Source organism: Alligator mississippiensis, chromosome 6 (assembly GCF_030867095.1).
Source record: "Alligator mississippiensis isolate rAllMis1 chromosome 6, rAllMis1, whole genome shotgun sequence".
NCBI lineage: Eukaryota > Metazoa > Chordata > Crocodylia > Alligatoridae > Alligator > Alligator mississippiensis.
Genome location: NC_081829.1, coordinates 13,003,358 through 13,010,781, shown reverse-complemented (window position 1 = coordinate 13,010,781; position 7,424 = coordinate 13,003,358). Strand labels below are relative to the sequence as shown.

General features: G+C 50.5%; 1 long non-coding RNA gene across 2 annotated transcripts; it reads left to right on the top strand.

Annotated features, from left to right (window-relative positions):
* Positions 1 to 2,555: 2,555 nt before the first annotated feature.
* Positions 2,556 to 6,994, top strand: LOC132251128 (uncharacterized). 2 transcript variants are annotated; one of them, XR_009462955.1, is made up of 3 exons: positions 2,556 to 3,661; positions 5,140 to 5,298; positions 5,543 to 6,994. It is a non-coding gene; the product is annotated as an uncharacterized LOC132251128 (long non-coding RNA). The 2 variants fall into 2 exon arrangements; XR_009462954.1 differs by having other exon boundaries at positions 2,561 to 3,661; positions 5,594 to 6,994.
* Positions 6,995 to 7,424: the final 430 nt, after the last annotated feature.

Here is a 7,424-nt window from a genome sequence, read left to right as displayed (position 1 = left end):
TCCACCAGGATTTCCAATCTTTCACTCCTCCCACCCCCACTCCAGCCCTCCACATCAGGATTTTAAATAAAACACATTTTGCCATTGGTCTGACCCAGGAAACAAGATTTCTAAAGAGAAGAAGTGTGGCAGTTGTGATTTGGACTTTAGTAACAAATACAGAAATACACTTGAAGAGTCATTGCAAAACAGACATTTCAAACCCTCCACGTGGATTTGCTTCAGATGAGTTTCTTCCAAACAGACACGCTCAATCAAGCCAAAACCGAGCAGCACAACAGCTTTCCATCAGAGGCTTTTGACCAGCTCTAGTGCCCAGCACCGAGTGGAGCAGCACCAGCATGCCGGCTGCAGCGTGGGGCTGGAGGTGCTGATCAGGATGGAAATGCATCAGCAGAGCTGGCTATGGGAAGATCTTTGCCACACTCAAACAGTCAAAGATCATGAGCCAGAGGTGCTGGACAGTCATGGGATTTTTAAAGGAAACAATTCATTGGGATTTTGTCTATTTGCTGTATTTGTGGGTCCAGAGCCCTTCTGGTAGCATTTTTTACCTTTTCATCAGAGCTACAAAGGTCAAAAGTGTGACAATTTTTAATGCTTGCTGAGATTTCTGTGCAGTCACATTGACTCCAGGAGCTGTGGCTTTTCAGTAGAGCAGTAATTATCATAAGACTCACAATGAAATTGTAAGACCTGGTGACACAGGGATCAGGACTTGAGCACTGTGTGTGGCGGGGAGGCGGAGAGGGGAAGGAGCGAGCGGGGCTAGGAGCTCACTAAAGACTTGTCTCGGTAGTCCAACCTGTCAGCCGTAGCAGCAGTACTCTAATTAGAGCGGTGAGAGGGGTACAAGTCCTAAGCCCCAATTTACAGGGGACACAAGACTGGCAGCTGCTGGTAGGTTGGCCACTTACCCGTGGCAGTCCTGGACTCAAAATTTCCTTTCTAGTCAAACTTCTGCACATCAGATCCTGCTTTCACACCCTATTGCACTCCCAGTTCCAGGCACTGGACTGGAAGCAGATGAGCTCTCGTGTTCGACCTCTGTAGCATTTCCTCTGTGATCGCATGCACTGTGAAAGCACTGGATATCCTGACTGAATTTCCTCTTGGAGCCGTATGTTCTTTGAATGCCATTTGTTTGAGTGACGATATTACTGCTCAGTTAAAAAGAAGCAGGTTAGTTATGGCCCAAGGAACAGACACTGGGACGACCCAAAGGAGAGGCCAGGGGAGCATTTTAGAGACAGCAGGCACTCATTTTTTTACCTGCCGTCTTTAAGACAGAACACCCCACTTCACCCTATGGTGGATTCCTCCAGGAAGCTCTCCAAGCCTTTGATGGGGTAGTGCCATTAACCCTGTATTAATACTGGGGAAACTGAGGCATGGAGCAGGAACACGACGGACCCTAAACCACAAAGGAGATCAATGGCAAAACCAGTAACAGAACCCAGAAGTCCTGTCTTTCTTTATACTCCCTCACAATTCATATCCTCTGGAGCAGTGGGAGTCAGCCTTTTCAGCAGGGGTGCCACAAATGATGCCCCATGCCCTCCTCTGATCCCCTTCTACCCAACTGGCAGTTCTGCTTTCTGCTCCCTGGCTGATTTGCTACTCTGCTTTCTGCACCCTGCTCTATCTACCTGCCCGCCCCTGATCTGCTGCATGCCACATGCAGGGGTTGCCCATGCCACTTATGGCATGCATGCTGCAGCTGCAGGTTTTTCTTTTGAGGATGCAGACCTGAAAAGAAGATCTTTTCTTTTGATTTGCTACTGGTTGATCCCATCTAAGACTGGCTGGAGGCTTTCTCAGTTTCAGCTCTGGTGTAGATAAGAACAGGCAGGGATTAAACCCAGCTAGCTCTGCAAGCACAATGCTGCCTCATTCTTTCCTATGCTGAGGCCAGCACGGTCAGGAGTGCTCAGCAACTATTCAAATGCCCATAATGGGAAAGTGATACCAGAATAATGTCCTTTAACACGCTGCAGTTATCGATATTTCCAGACCAAGTCCTGTTTGGCTGCTCCGACTCCAGTCAATTTCCCAATACAGAGATTCCCTCAGGGTCAGAGTTTTTACAATTGATCTGCCCCAGCGTGCTTCCTAAATGGATTCTGAGCGCTTTTGAAAGCCTGGCCCCAAGGCACGTCCACACGCGGAAACTAACTGCTGAGGCCTTGTAGATCTGGCCCAGGAGCCAGCACCCGTTACTGGCCATTGATTGTTATTCCAGAGTGGAGAACAGGGTCTAATTGTTGGTAAAGTACTTTGAAGCTGGAGGGCGATTGTTACATTGGCACAAAGAGCCCGTTCATGCAAACCTCTGGCATTGAGAACACGGAGGAGGGAAATTACAGGAAATCTGACCTACTGGAGCTACCTGCAAGCCGGCTGCTTTTCAGCTTCCCACCAAAAGCTGTTTCAAGCTCTCCAGGGCTGAGACTGGAAGGTACAAGCAGCTGATTCATGCACAGGGTTGTCTGAGTAGACAGACCTTTACTCAGAGGAAGAACCTGTCACAAGAATGCCCTGAGAATTGCAATCCGGAGATTCATCAGGAGGGGGCGACGTCCACTCATGTTTCCAACACACAAAGAGCCCACCCAAAAAATTGACTGTGGCTGGAGGGATGAAAGAAGAAACAGGAACACTGAGCTCCTGGGGAGAGCACAGCAGGTTCTGCAACAGGCTGCAGCAGCTCTGAAAACAGCATGGCTCCTGGACTCTGCAGGAAGTGCAAAGGTAGTACATTTTCATAGCAAGATAGGCTGATGGAAAGATTCCCCTTAACATCTCTAGTTTTGAGAGAAGACACACCGCACTAACAGTATTCTTCGTTACCTGGCCAGCAGCACACTCAGCTACTTTGCAGTCAGGAGACCTGATCTTCATAAGTACTTTGGGGCTAAACAGACTCATGCTTGGATCAGAGAGATTCCCTGGGGGGAATATGTCTCAGCAGTGCCCATGGCAAGGTCTTTCTGTGCCCACTTTCTGTGCTCATTAGCTGGCTCCTTCACCCTCTGAGCTGATCAACCCACTGAAAGATCGTTATCCACTCAGAGGTTTGCAAAGTGGAGAAAAAAAAAGTCATTTCCACAGCCCAGGGGAAAAGAGCAACGCAGCCTATTAAGGCTCCATCTCTGAAAACTTCATTAATGCTTATTGCATAATGAGACACTTCACTTTACAGCAAGCTTCCTAATCACTGGAAATTGTGTGTTAAGCTAGCCTCAGCCACGGTGTCCATGGCACCCTCCCAGCACTGTATCACAAGCTGGCGAATCTTGACAGTCGCCCGTGTTAAACACACCTTCCTCTCATTGTCAGAGGATCTAGGGAAAGCCTTAGTTGGTCTAGGCTACTTCAGATTACTCTGTAAGAGGAAATCAAGGCCACCTGGACCAGCCATTCCCCTATGCTATGGAAAAGGTGTGTTTCATACACTGCAGCTGCTTGGGTGCAAGTGATACACAGCACAGGACAGTGGGGAGAAGGGGCCTTGTTCTCCAGGGTATCCCCTAGAAAACTCCCCGCACTGAGTACAGTGACCCAAGCTGGACCCTGAGGTGTATGACTTTGTCAGGCTGGGTTGGGTGTGTGGTTCCCATCTCCTTCAGTGTAGCTGATGGAGCTACAAGATGTCCCACAGGTGAGTCCTTGGTTAATCACTAGCTGTGCTGCAACAGGGGAGCCGGGAAGGGTTGCATCTCTCCCAGGCATGTTTGTGCTGCCAGAGGTAGTAACCGCAGGGCTATCGTGGGCAGCCTGCAGCAGGGAGGGGACCCGGGCATCCTGCGTTTTAATTCCATTGCTGCTGCTGCTTGTAGAAGGGCCTTGGGTGGTAAATCAGCCTCTCAATGGGGTGGCAAGGCTTGATCCTGTGATGTTTGATGTTTGCTGGGTGCCTTGAGATTTGAGATACCTCAATGCGTAATTGTTCTGCAGAGCAAACTGGAGTTTTTTCACTGCAGTCAGGGCAAACCCCTGGGGTCCCCCTTCTTCTTTCCATCAGGGCTTGGTTGGGGTCTACACATCCCTTATAGTGCTTCCCTGGGCTGGGATATGGACCAAAATCTTGAATCCCATCAGCCCATAGCTGCTGGGACCTTGGTGTGGGCCAAACCTGTGCAATAGCTGTACTCTGAGCTCCTGCTGAATAAATGGAGCCTTTCCCTTCCCTGCTGCTGTCAAAGGCTTTGAGGATGTAGAAGTAAATAGCAGCTCCCTTCTAGCTGGACTGTCTGAGCCGACCATCGCATAGCAAGGAGCAGATCAGCAGCTGTTGGGGCTCTGGAAATTAACTGATATTGGGGGCTGCTCTCTGCGATATAGCCAGCCCGTGACAGTACTGCTGAAATGCTTTGTTCTTGCAAGTGGATGTTTAAGACAGTCCGTTCAGGAAAGCTCAGGAGCCAGGCCTATGTTGCAGGGAGGAGACAGCTTCCCCCACTGCTGGAGTCCAGGTAGCAGATGGTGCACTGCTACTGTTTAAAGCAGTTGCCTTTCAGGCCAGGTTTGAGCTAAAAAGAGTCAGCTCTTTTTCCCCCTTCTTCTGTAGCAAAGGCCCTTTGAAGTACAACAGAGGCTGCCGCTGTGAAGACAGCAAGCTGAGATGGAGGAGGTAGAGAGAAGCATTAGCACTACCCTAGCAGTGTGTTCTGGAGGCAAGTAGCCCGACGCCAGATGGAGAGCAGGGATATGCAGGGCACGGGGAGAAGAGCCTGGAGCTTGGTGCTACTCCATCCACCTACTGGGGGAGCTGGTAGGCTCCAAAGGGAGGTCTCTTCTGGGGGGGTTATCTGCCCCCTGGGGCTCTTCCTAGCCCACTGGTTAGAGCAGGAGACCAGAGTCAGGACTCTCTGGTTCTAGTCCTGGAGGTATTCCTTGAACCCTAGTCTAGTTAAGTGCAGTGAAGCTTCCCTGCCTTCCCAGAGCCTTCAGGAGCCTCTGGGTTATCAGCTCCATGGTCACAAGAGGGTGAAGAAAGCATCTGGAGTCGCATCCAGATGAGCGCGCATCCAGATGTAGCACCGCAGATGGGTCTGCAGCACCATAAACCACGTGCGTCACACATGCAGGTGTTTGTCGTACTGCTAATTTGCAGTACGGTGGATTTTTTGATGCTAGGAGATCCTGGAGTCAAAAAAAGCCTGCACCAGAAAAAAGTGGGGCAGAGCACATGGCAGCAGCATGTGCCATCCAAAACCAGAGCCTGGCTGGTCAAAACTACACTCTGCGGACCTGGATTGGCACTGCTGGAGCCCTGGAAGGCCTCCAAAACCCCAGGTAAGGCTTCTGGAGACAGCCCAGGTGCTGGCCCCAGCCTCCCCTACCCCACCCAAGACAACTTGCTGCACACCAGATTACACATGCGGGGGCATTCCCCAGGGACAACTAGCAACAGCACAAATATGTGCCACTGCTGTTTGTTCCCAGGGAACATGGGGATGTGCCCTTGGTGTCTTTTTTGCCACTTACTTTCTAACCTTCTGAGTTGCCTGCAGATTGCATTTACTGCCTCTTCCCACAGGAACACAGGACTAGAAGGGCCTCCCAAGCCATTGAGTCTCTTCTTTTGCAGGCAACTATTTATCCAAGGAGTCCCAAAAACCACCCACTGCAATGCCTTACACATGACAACCACATGGCACCTTGTGAAAAGGAAACCACATGTGCCTGCTGCCTGCCACAAGGGAGACCAGGGCACCACCCATGCTCTGCCTTGGCAGTGGGAGGGAAGTTAGGAGTCTGGTACATGCTCCAAGCAAGAGGACCACACCTCATGTAACGGGAAAGGAAAAACCACCGCAGTCCTTGCCAGTCTCCTCCGGGGCGAAAATTTCTTCCTCTTCTCAAATATGGCAATTAGCTTGGCTCTGAGCTTAAGAGCAAGACTTTCCAGCTGGCCTCCTGGGAGGTGAACCAGACCTTTTACTGAGAAAAGAAAATGGAGGGTCTCATGCATTCACTTGATGCCAGACCTGGGGCTTTAAAGAAGACATGCAGGCTAACGCAAAGCAAGTAATGAAACGGCAAAGGGTGGTGCTATTGGCTCCTGCGGGTGCAAGGTGCTTGTCACATCATAGGGAGGAAGATCACAGGGAACAGATCTTGCCAAGACCAGGATGATTTACATCTATTTACAAACCAGGTACCTCCAGCCCACTCCTGCTCACTGACACCACCCCAAACCGCAGCTGTTCCCAATGAACGCTTGCCAGACAACCCTGGGTCTTCACTGCACACTTGCTTACAACAAGAGACAGAAGATCCTTCATTATATAGGACTTCAGGCTCCAGTTCCCTCCTGTTGAGCATGCTTTGCAAACAAGGAAGTTGAAAAGCAAGCTGTTTTCTCCCCCACTTTTTCAAGAAAGCAAGACTGAGGTACTGTGCCCAGCTCTCCAATGCTATTGGACAAACGTTGGCTGGGGCGGTTTGGCCAGTGATGATCCTGCCTTGTGAGGTCCCTTCCAGTCCTACTTTCCTATAATCCTATGATTGCACTTTGGGAAGGAGGAATAGGGGGCTGGCAAAGCCGGGGAGGGCTGTGCGCTGGGTTCTTCTTGCCTGATTTGGTACTGATGGCAAGACTGAGGAGCCTTGGCTTGTCCTTGGGGCTCTGGTCAACTAACAAAAAATGCAACTAGTCTGTTATGGCCATGCCTTTCTGTTCCCCATTGCTAACATGCCTTGTCACAAGCTACAGATGGATGCCATCTTTGTGGTGGGATCAGCTGTGCCAAGATGTGTCACAGCACAGCTGATCCTACAGGTGAGCAGAGACATACAGTGCCTGGGGTAGCCTGCCCGAGCTCTCCTAACATAAGTGAAAGGATGTCCGCACAACAAAGCTGCACAAATTATTAGTAGGAATAGTCATTCTCACAATTGTGGGCATTTGTGGTGTGACAGGGCAGGGGTGTCTGTTTGCTCAGGCTTTATGCTGCCATCAAAATTTTTTATGGATTTTTTTTTTTTTAATCTATTTGCAGCCATAGGGACCTGTGGGACTTTGGCCTGGGCATTGGGAGCCTGGGTCAGCCCTGTCCTGTATGGCTACTGTCATTTCTCACCTTACTTCTTCCAGGCACTGCTCCCCAGTGCTCCCTGCTGGGCAGTGTTTTTAGTACCCTTGGCTTTTTGCATCCTACCCTGAGCACAATTGTTTTGTCCAAGTCTGGTAGAGCAGTAATGTGCTTATTCTCTAGGATCAAGAAACCTCACATGGCTGAGGTTTCTCAGTGCCTCCAGCTGTGCTTCTCCTAGAACAGGGGTGGGCAAAATACAGGCTACAGGCCGGATCCAACTTGCAGAGGGACTTTGTCTGGCCCACAGTGGGTCCCTTGGTCCCACCTGGCCCAGATGCCGTCCAGCCTCTAGCACATCCCGCTACCTCCGGGTGCGCAGCA